Source organism: Sceloporus undulatus, chromosome 7, assembly GCF_019175285.1.
Source record: "Sceloporus undulatus isolate JIND9_A2432 ecotype Alabama chromosome 7, SceUnd_v1.1, whole genome shotgun sequence".
In the NCBI taxonomy this organism is placed as follows: domain Eukaryota; kingdom Metazoa; phylum Chordata; class Lepidosauria; order Squamata; family Phrynosomatidae; genus Sceloporus; species Sceloporus undulatus.
Window position 1 is genome coordinate 1,032,941 of NC_056528.1, and position 22,614 is coordinate 1,055,554.

The 22,614-nt window shown below is 46.4% G+C and overlaps 1 protein-coding gene across 4 annotated transcripts in view; it reads left to right on the plus strand.

Annotated features, from left to right (window-relative positions):
- IGSF21 (immunoglobin superfamily member 21) overlaps positions 1-22,614 on the plus strand; it is a 208,016-nt gene that overhangs the window by 83,150 nt on the left and 102,252 nt on the right. The gene's annotated exons all lie outside the window — the stretch shown is intronic.

A 22,614-nucleotide genomic window follows, 5' to 3' on the forward strand; every position in this document is an offset into this window, starting at 1 on the left:
GGTCACAATGATGATGTCTTTGCTTTGACGTGCCAACCTTTGGGTGCCAAGACATGTTCCCTCTCTCTCTCTCTCTTTCCTTTCTCTCCATATCTCTCTTCTGTCGCTCCTTCTTCCTCTATTTCTCTTCTCCTGGATGTGGTGGTCACAGTCATATAGTCATAAAAGGACAATTTCTCATCCAGTTGCTGGGAAGATGAAACTAAGCTGCACCCAAGGTGGCTGTTCATCCTACTTGGTTTTTCGACGTTCCTTCAGTGGATGATGGATAGTCTTATCCTCTAGGCTGAGACCGTGTGGTGTGTGATAGGACCTAGGAATCCAGGGATTATCTCCCTTTTTGTCTATAAATGCCTGGAGGAGACGGAAGGAAACTCAGTACCAAAGAGGGACAAATCAGAAAGGCTGGCATGCTCCTGTTGGTTTGGTTGTGTGTGTAGATGATGATGATGATAATGATGATGATGAGGTTGGTGATGGATGGTGATGGTGATAATGATAATAAAGATGGTGATGGTGGTGGTGATGGTGATGATGAGGATGATGACGATGAGGGTGCTTATGGTGATGATGGTGGTGGAGGTGGTGGTGATGGTGGGAAGAAGTTGAGCATTTTCATTCAGATCTCCTCAAACCTTCCACCAACCACCATCCGCCCTGTTGAACCAGGATGAAATCTGGAGACCATCTTTCAGTTGTGTCTTGCTTTTGTCCCTTTTGGAACGGAAAAGGAAAGCCACACAACACCTCAATGTTGTTCAGAACTAAACCCAAGGTGAGAGTGACGGAGGTCAGATCAGGAGGCAGCTACAAGGAGGGGCTACAAGAAGCCAAGATGTGGCAACCAAAGAGGTTTGGGGTGGAGAGGTGGAGATGCAGGATGGATGGAAGGAAGGAAGGAAGGAAGGAAGGAAGGAAGGAAGGAAGGTTATGTTAGTCATGGCAGGGGAGAGAGACCCAGCTTTGTCATTCATGCCATGTGTGATCCAATAGACCCTTCCACAAGTCCCTGTGTTGTGTAGAAGCACCATGCTCATCATCCCCAGACAAAAGATGGGAGCCATAGTCCAACAGAGGCCCATCTCAGGAAGACAGATCGGCAAGCGTTCCCTCTTGCTTCTTATGGTACCCAGCTCTGGTGTAGGGATGAACAGATTCCTACATGTGGTCCCAGCATCCCCGGCCTCCTTTGGCTGTGCTCTGTGTGTTTGTGTCTTTGTGACTGAATTTGGACCAAAATAACCCCAGACGCAGAGGGCCTCCATTGGTTCAACCTCCCCAGAGGTTACTCCAGGGCAGGCCCAGGAGGCTTTTGCATCCCTTGCACAGAAGGGGAAAGTTTGCCCTCCCTCCATTTGTTTTCCAAGGGTAGGCCAATGCATTCAACAAATCTGGGAGGAGGCGCTCAAAGAGCCAACATGTGTTCCCTCCGCCTCTTGCAACCTCCAGCTTTTTCGATACAGAATCTCTCCTTCCTTTAATCATGTTCATCGCCTGCCCTTTCCTTCCTCTTTAGGCCCTTTGGGTACAGAGGAAAAATAGCAAGGGCAGGGAAGCAAGGAAAGGCTGATCTGAAAACCACCACCACCTATATATATGACTAACCTACACAAGGCAGCCTTCCAGTTGTAGTGGACTACAAGTCCTATCATCCCCTCCTGTGATGGACACTAATGCCCATTGTCTCCAGAAATCCCCCAGCCTCTTTGATAGGAGGATTTCAGAGGGTGAGGGGTGTTGCAGTACAATATGAAATTAGGAAGCAATGAGAACATCGAGAGATTTTCAGTGCTCCTCCCTTCCTTCATCTTTCATAACTTAATTCTCTCCTTCCTCCTCCCTCACTCCCTTTTTCCTTCCTTCCTCTTTCATCTTTCATTTCTCCCTCCCTATCCCCTCCCTTCCCTTTGTCCTTCCTTCCTTCCTTCCTTCCTTCCTTCCTTCCTTCCTTCCTTCCTTCCTTCCATTCCCCCTCTCTTTGTCTTTCATCCCTCCCTTGCTTTTTTCCTTCCTTCTTCCCTCTCTTCCTTCCTTCCTTCCTTCCTTCCTTCTCTCCCTCCTTCCCTTGGCCTTCTTGTACTGTGCATCCCTCCACTCCCAGCAAATAATAATAATAATAATAGGAATTATATTATTGTTGTTGTTGTTGATGATGTGTTAGCATTGGTTTCAAAGTGGGCCTGCTTTCCAAGAAATACATGATGTATGCGTTCAAAGATATAGCCATGTTAGTCTGTAGAGTCAGTATGCGGGGAGCATATATATGAGTGAGCATGACATGTGCATGTCTGTTTTAAACCCAGGTCCCTGGGGGGGGGGGGTTGGGTAAAGAAATGGGGGTGTGAGGTGCCCTGCATCCCCTTTTGGGGAAGGGACCAGGCAGGCCTGTCTAATGGGGTGAAGAAAGTGGTCTTCCCTCTTCATAGCCTGTGTCTGAGTTACTGGGGTTTGGAAACCCATTTTGGAAGTCTTGGTGCCTGGGCCTGCTTCAGCCCCTTTGTCTCTGGCTTGGGTCATCCTGTCCTGTGGATAATGGGTTCCTTTCTGGTGCGCTTTGGTCCCTCCAAACCCACTTCTTCAGAGTGAGCTGCCATTTGGATGAGCAATAATTAGGAACAATGTGGAACACCTGGCGGAAGGAGCAGCCAGGGAGAACTGTTTTCTCTGCTCACTTCCTTGGCTCTTTAGAGGAGAGGAAGACTTCAAGACTTCAACATTTGTAGTTTTATCTCGGAACAGATGGCGATGGCTCTCGGGATGCCAGGAGGAGAGGAGTAAGAAGTATTGCGGTTGCTTTATTTAAAAATCTGATTCCTCCAAACAGGAGGACACCTTTGCAACCAGAAAATAGGGTTGCATGGTTCAAAATAAGAGTGAACTGGCCTTGGGTTTTCTATTGCAGGAGGTAGGCTTTCGAGTTGCACAAGCCTCTTCTTCATTTAAGAAAATGTTGTTGTTCTTTTTGTTGTTGCTGCGTGCCTCCAAGTTGCTTCTGATTTATGGCAAACCTAAGATGTTTGGGGTTTTCTCAGCGAGTTTCATCCTAGATAAAGATTAATATTTATCTTTGGAGATTATACAATAGTCTGCAGATCTTGTTTTTCAGTTCCAAGGTGGAGAGAGGAGCAGGTTTTGAGTTTGGGTTTTGAGAGCGGTGCAAAGGCCTCTCTCACAGCATCTGCATTGGCTCACTGACTTGAGCTACCTAGATGTATGGTTGGCTCAACCTTCTCTGCTATGGTTTATCCTTTCTCCATACAGTGGGCCCTCCACATTCGCTGGCTGTGAACCTGGAAACAATGCAAATAAAACTGGGTTTGTGACCTCTGGAGGGGTGCTTTTAGGATATAAACATCTCCCTCCTAGTTTTGGTGAGGATTGCTACTGGCTTCAAAGGGAGTGGGTTGTTTCTGTTGTGTACCTTCAGGTTACTTCCAACTTATGGCAACCCTAAAGTAAATCTATCACAGGGTTCAAGTCAATGGTGACCCTAAAGCAAATGCTTCAAATCATTTCCAACTTATGGCAAGCCTAAAGCGAATCTAGCATAGGGTTCTGGTCAATGGTGACCCTAAAGTGAATCTGTCATAGGCTTCACGTCATTCCCAACTTATGATGACCTTAAAGCAAATCTGGCATAGGGTTCTAGTCATTTCCAACTTATGGCAACCCTAGAGCGAATGTAGCACAGGGTTCAAGTCATTCCCAACTTATGGTGACCCAAAAGCGAATCTACTATAGGGTTCAAGTCATTCCCAACCCTAAACCAGAAGTTTGACCCGACAAGCCTCAGTTCCACCAAGTCCTTAGCAAAGTTCACACAGGTTTTCTTGGCGGTCTTCTTTCTCTCCAGCCATTCTCCGAAACATCACCATTCTCACCATTTAAGCTTCCATGATTTAAAAGAAACTATAGAGTTCGGAGATGCCTGGCTGGGATCCCTTCCTTTGCCAGCAGAGGGTGCCTTCTCACACACAAAGCTTTGCAGACTTTGCAGGATCCAACCTTTGGCTTTCCAAAAAGCATGTTCGCCCCCAGCCTTTCCATGTCTCTAACCCACTGCTTCAACTTCTCACTCTCTCTGCCTCTTATCCCCTCTTTCCTGGCTGTCTGCTAAATGCATTGTTCTGCGAGCATGCATGCGCGCATATATATATATATATATATATATATATATATATGAATGACATGCTTTTACAGGAGGAAAAGGACTTTAAATAATAGAAACATGCTATTTGAAGGGGTGCCCCCCTCTCTCTTGAAGGCTGCCTTCCAGGCTGTAAAAAATTAATGGCCCGGAAACTTCTCTCCGCTTGTCAGGATGGGGATGGCTTGTCTAGAGTCGACATGACATGGGTCAAAAGGCAAAGAGGAGAATAAATCTCTTCTCAATATGACACAGGATCCTCTTGGCGTTGGGCTGCGAGCTCCCCTTCTCCGATTCACATCTGTGATTGTGTTTTCTTGCATGGCAGAAGGTTGGGCTTCATGGCCCTTGTGGTCTCTTCCAACTCTGTGATGGACTAGATCTCCTCCTAAGAGCTTCCTTGGGATGTTAAGATCATAGGAAAAGCTCTTTTCTCTATCCCACCCATTTCCAAAAGCCATTTGGTGAGTACAAGGGACAGGGCCTTCTGGGTGGCTGCCCCCAGCCTTTGCAATTCCCATCATCATCGTCATCATCATCAGAAAAATGTATAAGCTTGATTTTGCCATTATATACAAGGGACACCATTTTACTTTGCCATTGTATTGAACAGGACCCGAGCATCCACCAATTTTAGTATCCATATGGGATCCTGGATCCAAATCCCAGCAGATACACCAAGGGCCTACAGTAATGCTGTTGTTAGCTGAAATTCTCTCTCATGGTCTATGTACTTTGTGGTTGTAATGTTGTTGTTAGCTGAAATACTCTTATTGTGGTCTATGTACAGTAGTCCCTCGGGTTACGAAATTAATTCGTTCCGCGGCTCCGTTCGTAACCCGAGTAATTTCGCAACCCGAAAAAGCTAGCGGCTAGCGCTGGAAAGCCGCTAGCCGCGCTTTGCGGTTTGAATTTCGCACCGAAAAAAAAATTCGTAACCCAAAAAAAACATCGTAACCCGGAACAGTTTTTTCCTATCTATTTTTTTCGTATCCCGGAAATTTCGTAACGCGATCAATTCGTATCCCGGGGTACCACTGTACTTTGTTCCACAGCAGAGGCTCTTCTAGCGAACTATGAAAATTGACTAGGAAGTCTTCTAGTCAATTGTGAAAATGACTAGAATAGAACCATAGAGTTGGAAGAGACCTCAAGGGTCATCCAGTTGAACCCCATTCTGCCATGCAGGAAGACATCAACCAAGGGACAGATGCCCATCATCCAACCTCTGCTTAAAAACCTCCAAAGAAGGAGACACAACCACCCTCTGAGGCATTATATTCCTCTGTCAAGTAGCTATTACTGTCGGGAAGTTCTTCCTAATGTTGAGCTGGAATCTCTGTAGCTTCCATCCATCGCTCCATTGTGTCTTATTCTCTGGAGCAGCAGAAAACAAGCTTGCTCCATCCTCAACGTGACTTCCCTTAAATACTTAAGCAAGGCTATCATATCACCTCTTAGCCTTCTCTTCTCCAGCTAAACATACCCAACTCCCAACTCCCTACGTTGGTCTTTATCCTTGTTAATGGAAATGGTTGCTGGTTAATTCTCTCTCTGGGACTAAAATGTTTTGAAAGAGCTAGTCCCCAAAAGGCCTTGGCATCCTCCAGTGCTGGGGGTGAGTTTCTGGCATGTCTTTCTTCTGCCATAGATTGTGGGTCGATTATGGTTGCTCTGCTAAGCAGGGTTGCAAGGCCATAGCATTGAGCTCCTCCTTCTCCTCTTCCTCCGATTGTGGTTTCATTGATCGCTTTCCCATGATCACACCACTTGTTTTAATGGATATTTTTGCGGTTGACGGTTGTCTGGTTGGTTGTGTACGATGCACTGTTTGAGGTATCGCCTCCCTGGAACGTGCGTCTTCTAAAAAATTGGCAGTTCTTGAAATATCCAAGGGGCATTGGAATCTTTTTTTCCTTCCTTCCTTCCTTCCTTCCTTCCTTCCTCTTTCTCTTTCCAGCCTCCTCTTAGGTCCATGTCTCTTCCAAATTGCTGCTGCAGCTCCTCCTCCTGTCCCTTTTCTTTCTCTTATTCTTCCTTCTTCCTCTCCCTCCTCTTCCCCTGCTATTCTCCCCCCTTTCTTCCCTTTCTTCTGCTTCTCTCCCTTTCTCTTCCTTTTCTTATTTTTCCTTCTTCTACCTCTTCCTCTCCTCCTCCTCTTCTTCTGCACCTTTCCTTCCTCTCTTCCTCCCTCTTCCTCCTTTCCCCTCCTCTTCCTCCTCCTCCTCTTCTTTCCTCTTCCTCATCTTCCTCCTCCTTCATGCTTTTCCCTCCTCTTCCTCCTTCATCCTCCTTTATTGCTGTTCCTCCCTCTCTTCCTTTCCCCTCCTCTTCCTCCTTCTACCTCCTTTCCTTGCTCTTCCTCCATCTTCCTCTTCCTTTCCCCTCCTCTTCCTCCTTCCTTTGTAGACCCAGCAGTCTGAGAAAGAGTAGGCAGCCAAGCTATTGCCCATCTCCCATTCCCTCTCATGCGCTGTTTGTGCCAGTTTCCACACACATAGACACACACATGCGCACACCCTTGTGAAGTGTGTGTCCAGCCCTGGGCTCTTTGGCAGAAGGGCTTTCTGCCCACTCATCCTTGCAACATCCTCAGCTCAGTTGGCAATCTCAGCCAGCTTTCTCTCTCTCTTGGCATGCATTTCAGTGGAAAAACTGGCGGAAAGAGGTTATCCCTTCGTTTCTACCTCAGATCTCTCTTCCACTGCCTTTCCCTTTTTAATTTCCTTTTTGAAACCTCTGCCATTGAATATGTTTGGCACTGCAGGGGAGCGCACTGAACTTTGGGGCATATCGCCATAGATCACAGTAGTGGGAACTAGTGACTTCCTTGGCAAGGAAGTCATGAATCTGCTCTTCCCAGCATGGAGCAGGAGGCCATCTTGCACCTTCTTGCCCTGAAAGGATAAAAGGTGAGGAACCTCACCTAAAAACAGTGGTGGAAACCTTAATCCAATGCTAATATGGCCGAACGGCGGCGGCAGATCTCAGTTTTACATCAGGGTTGCAATCTTGGACCAGTGATGCAAATTGGGACTGATGTAAATGGGGAGAGCCAGGTCCATTGGGAACCATTGAAGACCAGAGGGACGCTTTCCAACGGAGCTGGAGCATCTACAAAGTTAGCAGTTTTTACTCAGCCCTAGAGGTTTAGCCTAGAAAACATCAGAGCGCACCTTTTCCAGGCGGGAGGAATGTGCAGAGGATCTCCAGAGAGAACAGAAACTGCCGATCCCAAGAGGACTTGGCTGGCATGATCTGGATTATTATACAGTGGGCCCTTGGCATCTGCTGGGGTTTGGTCCTAAGATCCCCCCATGGATACCAAAATCTGTGGACACTCAAGTCCCATTATATGCAATGGCTTAGTAAAATCCCACTGAAATGAGGCCACTGGCTAGTATGGTTTTGCAAAAGCTAAGTACTGTACTGTACTTGTGTGACTAGATTCACCAATCCCACTGAAGTGAAGCCACTGGCTACTATGGTTTGGCCAAAGGCCAAGTCCCTGTGTGACCAGATTCAGCAATCCCACTACTATGGCTTTGCAAAAAGCCAAGTAAAGGCAAGACCAAGCTGCAAGGCTGCGAACGACCATCTTTTCTTCTTGCTTTTTCTTTGTCCATGTGCCAAATGTGTTCTTTGCCCTTTCCTTGCCTTCTTGCAGGGCTTCTTATTACCCTGATGAATTTCTCCTTCCCTTTCCTTAAACTAATGACTGGGCACTTATGCCATCTCCCTTCATTATCTTGTCTTCCTCTGTCTTGACAGCCATCCTAAAACAAACTGTCAATCCCAGGCTGCCTTTCTTTCCTTAGAATAAAATAGTAAAATAGACGCTTTGTGACGGGGCTCCAGTCCTTGTTGGAATATAAGGAAATCTTCCACTCGGGGACAAGTGACAAAACACAGGAGAGATCTTCTTGTTCCCCCCCATTTCCATTTCATTTGCCAGATCTAGTTTCTAAAAATGGTTGTGCGCAATAGTGGTCCAGGTTGTCGCATCCGACTTAAAATGGAGGTTGGCGGTGCGCAGCGTCGGGAATGCAATGAAACTGCTGCGAGGGAAAGAATATTCAAATATATTTGCAAAATGGCGAAGAAACATTTTTCCTCAAGTCCTTGGAATCCTTTAATGGGTGAATCTGGACTAATGAGAATATTCGTAGTTTGGAACTTGTGCAAAATGCGCATGCGGCTCTTCTGCTTAGTGCCCCCAGAGCTCTCTGACAGAGGAGGTGAATAAGTGTCTCACTAAACTACAATTCCCAGAATCCATAGGTCTCACTACAACTACGTTCCAGAATCCTAAGTGTCTCACTAAACTACAATTCCCAGAATTCCATGTGTCTCACTAAACTACAATTCCCAGAATCCCCTAAGTGTCTCACTAAACTACAATTCCCAGAATTCATTAAGTGTCTAACTAAACTACAGTTCCCAGAATCCCATAGCACTGAGCCATGGTTGTTAAAGTGGCATCACATTAAAAAGAAAAAAGATTTTTCCTCAGGAGAACAAAGGACACTCTGCCAAGAAAGACTGACTGAGGCGAGCGGCCATTTTAAAAAGTTACCTCAGAAAAAGAAAGGGCCAAATGTGAAGGCGAGGCAGGCCGCCATTGAAACAACTTTTACCTCAGAACTCAAATTCACATTTAAGGGTGCGATTGTCCTAAGAAATTGTAGCTCAAGCTGTCGTTAAACAACTTTTACCTCAGAATTGACATTTATGCCTATGAAAGGCCATGCTGCCAACTTCTTTCGTCCATTTAGTCTCAAAGGTGCCACAAGGCCTCTCTCTGCCTAGTTCTCTGGACATGTTTCTGTTGGCAAACATGGTGGTGTCCACCATCCTCCCTAAACTTAATCTCCCTAAATGTCCAGCTTCAAAAAAGGACGGTGGTCAGCAGGAAGACGTCCGGAGAAGGACAACCCAACAAACCACCGCGTTTTATGACGGTGTCTGAAACTCCGGCCTTGGTCTTGCTGGCATCAAGACGCCAAAGCCGTCCCACATTTGCAAAGGCAACCCTATAGAAAAATAAACCCTATAGAAAATGAAGACCCATGGACAAAGGATATTGGCATTTCCCAATAGCTTTGGGGCTGAAAGACCTCCCAGTTCTGCCTGTTTACGATTCCAGGGCTGAAGTGCCAGGAGAGATTGCCACCTGGGACCCTGGTTCAAAGACGCACTTGAGGGGTGCTTTGCTTCCATTTTGGGAAGGCGCATGCTGCAAGTTCTTTGAAAGCGAGGCTTTCTTTTTGCATTCTGGCAGATCTGGCCTAGGAGCCCTGCCCTCCGGAGAGCGGAGGAGGCCAAAGAGGTCAGGATTCCAATTAACGTCTCCGTAAAGACGCCACACTTCCAAAGCAAGACGTTGCCTTCTTAAAAACCAATTAACCTGCGTCCGAGGCCAAAGCAGCGATGGCGCTTGCGCTCTCTTTGCAGGAGAGTTTGGGAGAGTTTTTTCCCTTCTCTTGCCAGGTTTAAAGCTGTATCATCCAGTGCCAAAGCCACAACTGGGAAGTTGGGCATGACTCGAATTCGACACACCGGATTTGCTATGGAGCTTGGGAGAAATATATATATATATATATATACACACACACACACACACACACACACACACACCTCCCGAATCCATGCATCCAGTTTTTCTATGGGATGACTTTGCATTGGGTCCTTGTACAAAGAGACTAGTGGTCTGAGCGTTGGAATAGGACTCTCAGAGACCAGGGTTCGAGTCCTGGCTCAGCCATAGAAACCCATTGGGAGAATTGGGCAAAAGTTATACTCAAAGGGAAGCAATGGCATACCTCCAATGAATAAATCTGGCCATTGGGCCTCATTCCCACTACTACTACTACTACTACTACTAATAAAATTTATTTATATCCCGCCTCTGTACAAAATGCAATTTTAAACCAGTTTGAGAATTGGTTTGAAGCGGTTTAAATGACCCTGGTTCATACTTAAAGGTAGGCCATGCATTGGACCCATTTAACCTGCGTCTTTTTGATGTGAACCAGGTATGGATCGGAATCGATTTCAAGAATCAGTTGGAAGAATTGGATTCACGAATCGATTCAGTGTCAGTGTGAACGAGATGCGGATCAGAATCGATTTAAATTTGCCCTTCGGCTGGATGGAGCGGGTCCATTTTGTATCAATTCATTCGTGAATGTGAACCACAAGTGGGTTGTTTTGTTTTATTTTGCCTCAAGAAAATGTGATTGGGGCAAATGCAGTGCGAACCATGCTCTGCCGTTGGAGCAATCTATCGATTCAGATCACAAAGCGATTTATTTGTAAGTGGGAATGAGGCCCAAGAAAACCCGGGAAGAAGCAGAATTTGGTGAGACACCCACAAATTTCTCAGTTAAGACCTTGCAAAACTACAAATCCCAGTTTTCCAAAGGAAGGAACTTAAAGTGGTGTCAAACTACATTACTTCTATAGAGACTCTTGAATGTCTCGATCCAGAATCAGTTTCTTTCTTTTGGGATTACACCTCCCAGGATCCCCAGCGGCTGGATGGGGGATTCTGGGACCTGCGGTTGAATAGGTTACAACGTCTCCAAGTACAAAATAGTTTCCTTTTTGCACCTGGAAGAGAGGTCTCTGTCGAATTTGGCTGCTTCCTTTTGTTTCCCCCCATTTCCTTTTATTTATTACTACTGTATTGATATACTGAATATTGCTCAGATCCAAAAAACCTCAGTGCTGTTGATATCAATAATACATGAAATGTATAACAAAGAGCACAAAGCAAAGACAACACACAGGTTTAACATGCGCTCTTTAGGGAGCGCAACTTGCAAGCCGGGAAGCGGGATAAAACATTTTCCTCATCTCCAAAGAAATGCAAAGGATGATGGGTTTCCCGACATGCAAAAGGCGAATCCGGTCTGGGTTTTAGTCCAAACTTTCAAGGAGTAGATATTGCAACAGGAAGTTTTATATCGCTTCCGGCTTCTTTTCCACTCCTTCCATTGCGTTGAAAGCTTCCTGCGGAAGGGAAAAGAAACAACCCAACTCTTTAAACGTTTAAAGGGCTTATTTAAACACTGTTATCTCTCCTTTGGATGAACTAAAAAATGGAGAGAGGAAGAGAATGAGCGTATTTAATAGCTATTTTTAGCGCCCAGCGTAGAACATAAGCAGATAATTTCAAACGCTGCAGCGGGAATATTAATGGGTTGCATGGTTCTCAAATTTGGGATGCGGAGATCTGCAAGTCGGATGAAGTTTCAGGGCTGCTGACAAGGAGATTTGGTGGGGCATAGTTTGCTAAAATTGGGGTATTGGAGTCTATTGGAGTCTTTGGTTCGAACTCACTTGGAATATTGTGTCCAGTTGTGGCCACCGCAATCCAAGAAGGATGCAGTCAAGATGTCCAGAGGAAGGTGACCAAAATGGTGGACGGTCTGGAAACCAAGCTTTAGGAGGGAGGACTGAAGAAGCTGGGGATGATTAGCATGGAGAGGAGAAGATGGAGAGGTGGCATGAGGAGCCTTCAAGTTCCCTATCTACTTATGGTGACCCCATAAATTTTGTCCGCCATTTTCATGAGCAAGGAATCCTCAGTTCCTTCCTCTGAAATAGAGCTTGGTATCCATGGATGGTCTTCCATGCAAGTTCTAACCAGGGCTGGCCCTGCTTGGCTTTCAAGACCAGACGGGATCTGATGGCACGTTTAGAATAGTTAGTTGGGTTTGGATGCGTTTGTGTGCCTTCAAGTCACCTGTCGACTTATGGGGACTCCGTGAATTTAGGGTTTTCTTAGCCAAGGGATCCTCAGAGGTGGCTTTTGCAAGTTCCTTCCTCTGAAATAGAGCTTGGTATTCAATGGTGGTCTTCCATACAAGTTTTAACCAGGGCTGGCCCTGCTTGGCTTTCCAGCTCAGACAGGATCTGATGGTACTTTTAGAACAATTTGTTGCATATGGTTTTATAAGAAGACAAGCCTGACTGTTGCCCTTTGGGAAACTTCACCTGTTGTTTTTACATTTTATAATAATAATAATAGTAATAATAATAATAATAACTATCCTCGTTCAAACAAACACGACTTGCCTCGCCTCTCCTGCCTCAAATGCCGAATGCATTACAAGGCTGCTATAACAGTTCCTCGCGGGAGCCCTGCATTAAAGGATATATTTTATGTTTCCATGCTTTGTTATGTTTTATTAAAAGCAGTGCGTCGGCTTTCTCTTCTCGCGTCCTTCAGACGGGAAGGTTTCCGGTTGCTCTGGGTTGTTGTGGTGGTGGTTTTCCTCCCCATAAAACAAAACCTTAGAGTTAGAAGGGACCCCAAGGGTTATCTAGATCAACCCAGAACGACACAGCTAAAGTACTCCTAAAAGATGTCCAACTTCTGTTGAAAGACCTCCAAAGATGGAGAGTCCACCAACCTCCACATTATTGCAAGCTGCTTTGAGTCATATGTCGGGAGGAAAGAAGGTTATCACTCAATCGATTGATCAATCAAAGACCGCAACGGACTAACAGGGCTCTGCTTTTGCACACTGCGACTGCGTTAGGAGAGTTGCGGCGGTAGGAGAGTCTTCGGAGCACACTTTTTCTGCTTCTTGATGAACTTGGAGCAAATCCAGTTATTGCCGGGGTTTTCTTTATGGCAGCCATCTCATCGGGAACTATTGATCCTCCTTTGCTCTTGAGGCCGTTATATTTTAACGCCTGGCTGGGCATTGATCCAAAGGAGCCTCAGCTAGAAATGGATTCATATGTTATCCACCTTCCTTCCCCTCATCTTCCTCTCCCTCCTCCTCTTCTACCTCTACTCCTTTTATCCCCCTTCCTCTTCCTCTTCTTCCTCCTCCTCCTTCTCTTCACTGTCTTCTACTGCACTCCCTTTATCGTCTTCCTCCTCTTTTTCCTCCTCTTTTTCTTCCTCTTCTCTTCTTCCTCTAGTCCCTTTATCCTCCTTCCTCCTCTTTTTTCTCCTCCTTCTCTGTCTTCCTCTACTACTTCCTTTTATCTTCCGCCTCTTTTTCCTTCTCCTCCTCCCTCTCTTCTTCCTCTTCCTCCTTCTCTTCTTCCTCTATTCCCTCTTCTCCTCCTCCCTTTTCTTCCTCTCCTTCTCCTTCTCTCCATACCTTCCTCCTTCCTCCTCCTTCTCTACTCTACCCCCTTATCTTCCTCTTTTTCCTGCTCTTCTTCCTCCTCCTCCTCCTCCTCTCTTTCCTCTACTCACTGCCCTTTTCACCTCCTTCCTCTTCTTCTTCCTCTGCCTTTTCCTCTTCTTTTTCTTCCTCCACTTCTTCACCCCTTATCTCCCTCCCTCTTTCCACCTCCTTCAAAGGAATATTAATCTTGGGTCATTATAACCACAAGCCAACTTCCTTCAAGAAGAAGGAAAACCATCCCATCCCATTCTTGGACAGATTAAGTAAATGGAAGCAAGAATGGTTTCAAAAGCATCATTTTGGACCACATCTCCTCCGGTCCCATTCCCCTCCTCCTCCGACAAACCATCTACGAAGCCAACGCTTAAAAATCTCCCAACTTGTACTTAATATTCCTCGCTCTAAAAATGGAAACCTTTTTCCGAGACGTGTTCATTTGCATGAGAGCTGGGGGAAATAATGTCAGCTGTCCATGGGTTTGCCAAAGACAAAAGAGACAGTCATTTATTCAGCTTGGAAATGTCTCCCTCGTTTGCTCCAGATGGCATTTCTTGCTATCCCACAGAGCTCAAAAATGGTTTCTTTTTGCTAAAAATTCACAATTTCATCCACACCGAAAGATGGAGAGGGATCTAATAAGAGTCCTCTCTTTCCCCCTAAATCAGCCCTTCTCTTGACCGGTTTCTTCCTTCCTTTTGGTGTCCTCCAAATGCATTGGACTATGAGTTATCAGGGGCGACAAGAAGGCAAGACTCCCCTAAATAAGACTCCCCCTCCCCAGATGGAATTAGACTTTGTGGGATGGCAGGATTCTGGGACCTGTAGTCCAAATAAGACATTTGCAAGCCCTGGTCAATGCTAAGCAGAGCCTAGCATTTGTCAGGAGTGGGATCCATGTTGCTCTCCGAATGTTGCTGGACCTCAACCTTTGACCCTCTAGATCAGCGGTTCCCAAATTTTGGTCCTTTGGGTGTTTTGGACTTCAGCTCCCAGCATTCTTAACCATTGGCTGGAGCAGTGGTTCCCCATCTTTGGTCTTCCATTTGTTTTGGACTTCAGAACCCAAACTTGGCCAATGTCAGGAATTATGGGAGCTGAAGTCCAAAACGTCTAGAGTAGTAGTTCCCAAACTTTGGTCCTCCAGGTATTTGGGACTTCAATTCCCAGAAGCTCCAGCCAACTTGGCCAACAGTCAGGAATTTGGTGAGCTGAAGTCCAAAATTTGGGAACCGCTGATCAAGAGGACCAAAGGTTGAGAACCTCTGGTCTAGAGGACCACTGGGAGCCATACTTCAACAACATCTAGAGGGTTGCAACATTATCATCCTGTTTGAGGACAACAATCCCTAAGCTGACATCCAGTAGATGTCATGGCCTTCAACACCCATCAGCCATAGCCAGCATGGATGATGGGACTCCTATTCCAACATGCAATGGTGGCAGCTTGGCCAGTCCTTCTGCAAAATATCCAAATCTGGTCATCACCCATTTTCCTTTCTTCTCCAGCTCCTCCTTCCAATAACCATTTCAACGATTTGAGTCAACTTGCAACAAATCCATCAGCTTCCTAATTTCAGACGCCCTCCATCCTTTCCTTGGTCTCCCCCCCCCAAAAAAAACCCCTGATTTGCTCCCCGTGATTAATATCCCTTTGCTTCCCTCCTTAATGCTAGTCTGCTAATAAGATTAAAACATATCTCTCTCGCGCAGCACCCGATCCATAATGCTGATTTACGGTTACTTCACCGCTGCTACAAAAACAGGTCTTGCTACCTTAATCCTTATCTGAGCCACAGAGGAATAACAGCTAATTAATACCTTTCTGCTTCCCCCATTTCGCCCGAGATATGAATGCCTATCAAATATTAATCAGGAACTGACTTTGAGGCTGATCCTTCAACTCTTTCCCCCATCTGTTACTGACTGTTGCTGTTAACTGCCCTCGGGTTGACTTCAATTCATGGTGACCCCATGGATGAGACATCTCCAAGACTTTCTCTGTCCTCCAAAGCTCTGCTCAGGTCCTTCAGGCTCAGGTCTGTGGCCTCCCTGACTGAGTTTAACCATCTAGAACGCAGTCTTCCTCTCTTTCTACTACCTTCCATTCCTATCATCATTGTCTTTTCTAAGAGTCCAAAGTATGATGTCCAAAGTATGACAGCCTCAACTTGACCATCTTGGCTTCTAGGGAGATTCCAGGCTCGCTCTGTACTAGGATCCATCTGTTTGTCTTCTGGCCATCTTCGCTATCCTCAGCACTCTTCTCCAGCACCACATCTCAAATGAGTAGAGCTCTCATATGCATACATGACGATGGGAATATGACGGCTTGGACGATCCTCAGTGTTGAGGTGGAATCTCTTCTCCTGTAGCTCTAATCCACTGCTTCATGTCCTAGTCTCTGGAGCAGTAGGAAACAAGCTTGCTTCATCCTTTGTATGACATCCCTTGAAATAGACCCCCATGAATATGGAAAAACTTAGTTACACAGATGTGACTAAATAACTGATGTAGCATATCATTGATCATTATTATTATTATTAGATAAGAAAGGTCACAAACCAGTACTCCTCCCTCCAAAGAGGGATGTGTGGCCCGGGTGAGTGGCAGCGGAGCCAACTTGGCAATGCCGCCTCCCAAGATGGTGAGCGGGCGACAGGAGACTGCATGCGCTGTCACCTCTAGGAAGAAGCAGCATCTAATTTTTGCAGATTGCCGATCTGCCGGGTGTTTATATAATTAGCGACAATGAGTTACATATGTACTGCGAAGGGCGCGCGGACCCAAATGAACAGCCTGGGCGTAGGTTAGGTAATCAGAGGAGCGGCAAGGCAATTTGTAAGCTCTTGATTAAATCTGGGAGATGGTGGTGGTGGTGGTGGTGGTTGCGTTTGTGGAAGGTTTCCAGTCGGAAGCCTTCCCTCACCCCTCCTTTGGCCGAGAAAAGAAGGAGAGATGGAAATGCAGATTGTGTGGAAGGATGGAGAAAGCCACTGGCTTTTGGCAGAGCTGGATGGACATCTAGGACCGAGAACTGGACATTGGTGCTGGAGACATGATGCTGCTCTAGGGTTCTATGGCCATTTCGTAGGGTCCTGTTGGGTCTCTTATCAAAGATGGGTGCAGGATTATAGACATCAATGGGATCTCATGTTGTACAGCCCCATGAAGCCATGCAGGAATGCACAACGAAAGCAATCCCAAAAGATGGTTGACTAACCTGTGTTTGAAGACCTCCAAGGAGGAGAGTCCACCACCTTCTGGGGCAGTCTGTTCCACCGCTAAATAGCTCTTATTGTGGGAAAGGTTTGTGCAGAACCATAGAACTGGAAGGGATCCCAAGGGTCATCCAATACAGGCAGGAATAGATGACTAAATTACTCCAAAGAAGTGGCCACTCTCTTCCAAAGAAGGAGAGCCCACCAACCTCTGATGAGGGCCCATTCACATTACAAAAAAAATCGGTTCTGAAACCGATTCAATCACGTGAAGTTCCTACTCACCCCGAATCTCACACAAGCGAATCCGGGGCTTGCACACCCGTTCCGTGTTAAATGGCCCCTAGCGCAGGTCTTTTGAAATCGGTGCCAATACCGTTTCTTTTTAAAAACCCCGGGTCCTGGGAATGAGAACTTTGGCCTCGATCACGATTGAGGCAAATTGAGGGAGGGATTTAGGTCAGAGGGTGGGCAAAGGGCAAGGCATTTCCTCCCCTCATCGGAGGGAAGGGGGAGGAGGAAAGAGCCCTGGGCAGAAGGGAGCAAGGGAAGGCATTCTTTAGGAGCCTCTTTTCCCTGCATCCCCTGCCCAAAGCCCTCTGTTGCTGGGCATTCCTTCCCTTGCAGGAGGAAAAAATCAGGTCATGAACGGAGCTCATGTCAGGCAACCCCCCCCCCTTTTTAAAATCAAACCAATTTTTTTTAAAACACACGCCTTTTCAAATTCAAACCATTTTTTTTGAGCGCACATGCGCATGGTTTATATGGCAGAATGTATGTTTAATTTTTAACCATTTTTTTTGAGCAAATATGCGCATGATTTGTCTTCTTGAGCAGATACAGCAAGGGAAGCAAAGGGAAAGCTAATGTTGCTTTTAAAAGCATTAAAAAAAAGCATGGCAATCCCATCCTCTGCCTGGGACAGGGGCAGATCTGACCCAAAAGCCCACAGGTTTATTAAAAGAGAGAGAGAGAGAGAGAGAGAGAGAGAGAGAGAGAGGCATCTCTCTCCCTGCTTCAGCCGCTGAAACCCCTGTGCCTGGCTCTTTCAAAAGGGAGGACACTTCCCCCGATGCCCTGCAAACGTCACCATGATGATAGCTTGATTGGCAGCGGCCAATCTACAGAATGCATTCGATTTCTGTCAAAATGCACTCGATTTCAATTTGTAGTGGGCACTTGCTAACGGAGCGATTTGGGGGAGGGGCATCCGGATCATCCCAGTTCCCTCCATGTCTTTTACCCCAGTATGAATGGGGCTAGTTTGGGCTAGTTCTGCTCCATGTCCTTCATGCACAGACCAAGAGAGACCAGCCTTTTTCAGACTATGTGTCCCAGAATCCTTCAGGCCTGTGGACAAGCTGCCCTGGGGGGATTCTGGATATTGTAGTTAAAGAGAACCTTTCCAAGTGCAGATAGTGCATATATTTACTCATAAGTCCTTTGGGTCCAATTTCTTCATTTTGTTTCATTCATCTGTAATTTCTATTCTACTTTTCTATGCAATGTCTCCCAAACAAAGGCAGTTTGTTTAAAGTTGTTGCTAACATGGGAATTTGGCCTTCCTTAAGACATTACTTCTTGCTATGTCATTTTGGAGCTGAGAGCTACAGGGCTAAATCCGGTTTTTAAACAAGTGGACATTGCAAAGGGGAGATTTGGGTATTCCCCAAGTCTAAAAGGACTAGAATTCCCAACAGCTCCAACCAGCATGGCCAGTGGTCAAGAACGATGGGAGCTGTGGTCCAGTTTGAGGGCTTAGTGGTTTCCAGGCCTCCCACCATTTTGGTCATCCTCCTCTGGAGACGCTCCAGCTTGTCCACATCTTTCTTGAATTGTGGTGACCAAAACTGGGCACAGCATTATTCCAAGTGAGGCCTGACCAAAGCAGAACAGACTGGCGCTATTACGTCCCTTGATCTAGACATTATGCTTCTGTTGATGCACCCTAGAATTGCATTGGCCTTTTTAGCTGCTGCATCACACTGTTGATTCATGCTCAACTTGTGGTCTACTAGGACTCCTAGATACCTTTCACATGTACTGTTGTCATATATCTGTGCATTTCATTTTTAATGCCCCGCTGTAGTATCTCTTTAAACCAGGGATGCTTTATTTAGAGACAACAGGGCCTGATTTGCATATATGTAAATGAGGGACACATTCCCTCCCCCCCCCCTTACAAATGCATGATTTGAGTTGCCTGGCTTGCCCCCAGTTTGCATTAATGGATCAGGAAGAGGAGAGCATCTGCCCAGTTCATGGCATACCAGCCATGAAGGCAATGGGCCGATGGGTTTCACGGGCCGCCAGCCACCCGCCTCGAAAAACCTTTGCCATTTGCATACAATTCCCAGAGTGCCGTGCAGCGGTAGTGGGCACAGCTGGTTGCCATAAGCCGCTTAACTGTTTCCAAATCTGTCCGTCTCTGTTTCTCTCTCTGTGCAGGCAATTCATTTCGCATGCAGCTTGCGTTGCCTTTTCCTAGACTGCCTCCCATGAAATGTGGCCTTTTTAGGGTTTCTTTCCCCCCTTTTCCCAAAAATTTTGGCCCAAGCTTTAACAGGATTTGGGGGAAACCCTATAAACTGGGAAGGGAGATTTTAAATCAGTATCATATGGCCCTCCAGATGTTGCTGGATTGTATGTCCCATCATCCCTAGCCAGCTTTCCCAGGAATGATGAGAAATGCAATTCAACCACAGTTTGGAAAGCTTTGGGGATTCAAATTCTGATTCAGGCCAAGGTCACCCAGTGGGCTTCAAGGCCAAGGAGAGACTTGAACCCAGCTCTTTCAAGGTGCAATGCAATGATTTGAACCTAGCTCTTTCACACTGCAATGCAATGACTGGAACCTAGTTCTTTCATCCTGCAATGCAATGGCTTGAACCTAGCTCTTTCAGGGTGCAATGCAATGCAATGGCCTCTCTCCAGGTGCAATGCAGCGACTTGAACCCAGCTCTTTCAAGCTGCAATGCACTCTTCTAAGCAGCCGGCCAGACTGCCTAGGCATCCTCCTAGCTCCCCATCAGCTTTGTCTGGGCGTGCCGAGGGGGTTTATAAATAAAACTTTTTTACTGCAGTGGAGTAAACGTTGCTAAAAGATTCCTCACATCTGTGCAGCCCGGAGAGATAAATATTAAATCTATAATTTATGCAGATGGCTTTCCCGGCTCCTGCGTGTTTTTGTGGAGGAGGAGGAGGAGGAGGCTGGCGCGGGCTAATAAAATACAAGAATAGATCAAGGTGGCTTATCTTGCCTTCCCCCAATGATGGGAGGGGGGCTTCATAATTTGCATGAGGATTGGAGGGTCCATCTCCCAGAGACCTTACCTGTCCCTACGTCGCTTGGGCAGCAAGGCTGTTGGCTTTCCTGGCATTGATTTGTGCCTCTCTATCTGGTGCTAGGTGTGTGTGTGTTGTGTGTCCTCTCTTTCGCTTCCCGCCATTAAATTTCTTTTGCTCCTTGTTTGGAGAGCAGATTCATTGCCGCCGCCTGGCCTCTGATGATCAGGCCCTCATAAGCAAAACCAACCCAGGTTAAATTTCTCTTTTAAAAAAGCAAATAGCATTATAATACCCTCCAAGGTACAAACCACACAATTGGTTACACACCAGGAACCATTGCACAAGGGAGCTGGCTCTACCAGTGAAACCGAGGACATTTCTCTGGGGTGTTTTAGCTATGTCTTCCGGCATGGAAAGGGTTTAGATGGGATGGTACTCATGTCTCCTTCCAAAGCTATCTGGAATCATAGCATTGGAAGGGGACCCCAAAAGCCACAAAGTCCACCCCTCTACTCAATGCAGGATCTCTGGTCAAAGCATCCTCGGCCTCTTTTGGAAGACATCCAGCAAAGGAGACATCTCTCTAGGCCAGAGGTTCGCAACCTATGGGTCGCGACCCCTTTGGAGGTCGAACGAACCTTTCACGGGGGTCGCCTAAGACCATCAGAGAACACATATTTCCAGTGGTCTTAGGAACCGAGACACCGCTCCTCTATCTGTTGGGGGTCACCAAAACATGAGGAACTGTATTAAAGGGTCGGGCCTTAGGAAGGTTGAGAACCACTGGACTAGGCCATTTGTTCCATTGCCCAACTGCTTTTACCATCAATACGTTCCTTCTAAAGTTCAACCAAACTCTACTTTACTATCACTTCCAACCATTAGACCTGGTTCTCCTCTCTGGGGCAACAGAGAACAGGCTTGCCTTCTCCTTTCTGGGACAGCCATTGAAATAGCTAAAGAAGACAATCATGCCCCTCCTCAGTCTTCTCTCCACCAGGATGGACATTCCCAGATCCTTCAACCTTGCCTTGGATTTTTGTTCTCCATTCCTCTTATCATCCTGTCATCATTCCTCTGCTCCGACTTGTCTACATCCTTTCAGAATGAGGCTCCCAGAACTGAACGCATTAGACATTGAACAGGCATCTCCCAGCATTGGCATCTGAACTCATCCCTCCAAGTAGAAATGGAAGCTGTGGCAAAACAATGCCTCCCAGTCCTGTTCCAGAATGGTGGCTAAGACCATTGCCTTAGTCAATGAAATGAAAAGCTGCTGAGATGTCCTTCAGAATTGAGAGGAACACGTTCCAGATGCCCACAGCCCAGTGTAAGTCATCCACCAAGATGACCAAAACTGCCTCCATTCCCATAACTATGTCTGAAGCCCTGGATTTGGATTTCCGTATCATCTATGGAACTGAGAGGCCACCAGATGCTCCGGTACCTTGCGCCATTATTGGACACTGGTCAATAATGGTCCAGTGCACTGAGATTTATGGAAAGGTTTTCAGACTATGTATCTGCTCCATCTGTCCTGATTTGGCAAGGATAGTTCCCATTACTCCACTTTCATCCCACTTTTAAACAATGTCCTGGTTTCTCTCTCCTCCTCCTACTTTGCCTGTTTTGTCGTTGGCACAGTCCAGTTGCTGCAAACTGAGGTCAAAATGCAAAAGGAGGGGACAGAATCTCACCTTTCCAAAGAGGCTCAAGCAAAAGCAAACTGCGGCAGCATTTCCTAAGCAGTCTATTCTTCATCATTCATCACCTTTTGCCGTTTTGACCACGCTCTGATGTTGCTCGGTCAGACGTGTCCCAGTTTTCATCCGTGAAATGACCGAGGAGTATGAGGCGGCCCCTTCATCCTTCTTCCTTGAAGCTTCCCTGTGCCTCTGTTCGCCTGTTGCACGGCTCTGACGCTCCCATAAATCACGTCCCGATTATGACACCAAATAGTGACCAATAAAAAGGATGTAAGCACCTGCTTTTTATCTGGCCTATTACACCCGGCCGCCAGCCGCTAATGAAAAACAGATCTGCGGCAGATAGACTCATCCATAACGCTTACGTGGCTGGTGCCAGGAGAAGGGCAAAGCAAGCCCAGCTCAATGTCTTCATTTCTCCCTCCGGATCTCTGCAAGGCCACAGCCCCAGCTCCCTGGGAAAACACTAATCCCCTCTCTCCTCCTCGGACATATTTTGCTACCTCTTTTTCCTGACAGTCAATCCACCCCAAGTCACAGTTTTGTACAATTTCAAGTGTGTGTGACTCAAAACTGCATGAATTCTTCCCCTAACCTGACCTTCTTTGCCATTTTTATGCACTCCTTCGGCCCGATTTTTCTTTCTTGCAGAACCTTGTTGCATTTCTTTGGATCCCCCGTTTCTCATTCTCTTCCCACCTCATCTGCTTGCAAAATTCCTCGAAAGTTGCAATTAAAAAGTGCGACCCGTAAGTGTTTCTTGTTCATTCCCTCCAAACCGGGGAGGTAAGAGGCATTTAATTAAATGTTTTGTCGCTTAATACATGCCGGTGTGTGTGTCTGAAGGAAGATGAATTTTAATTACCAGCTCTTAATTGTTTGGTTGGCTGGCTTAATATCCTATTTACACAGTATTAATACAATACGGCGCTCGCCAGCCAGGGGTGGATGTGGAGGGGGCTTCTCCTATGGAGAAGGAGGACTCCCCATCTCCTTTCTATCGGGGCTGTTTGAAAGGATTTTGGTTCGCCACGTGTGACCTTGTCAAGGGGTACTTAGCGCCGCAGAAGTGCCAGCCTGCGGAGCGCATTAGCGTGGCA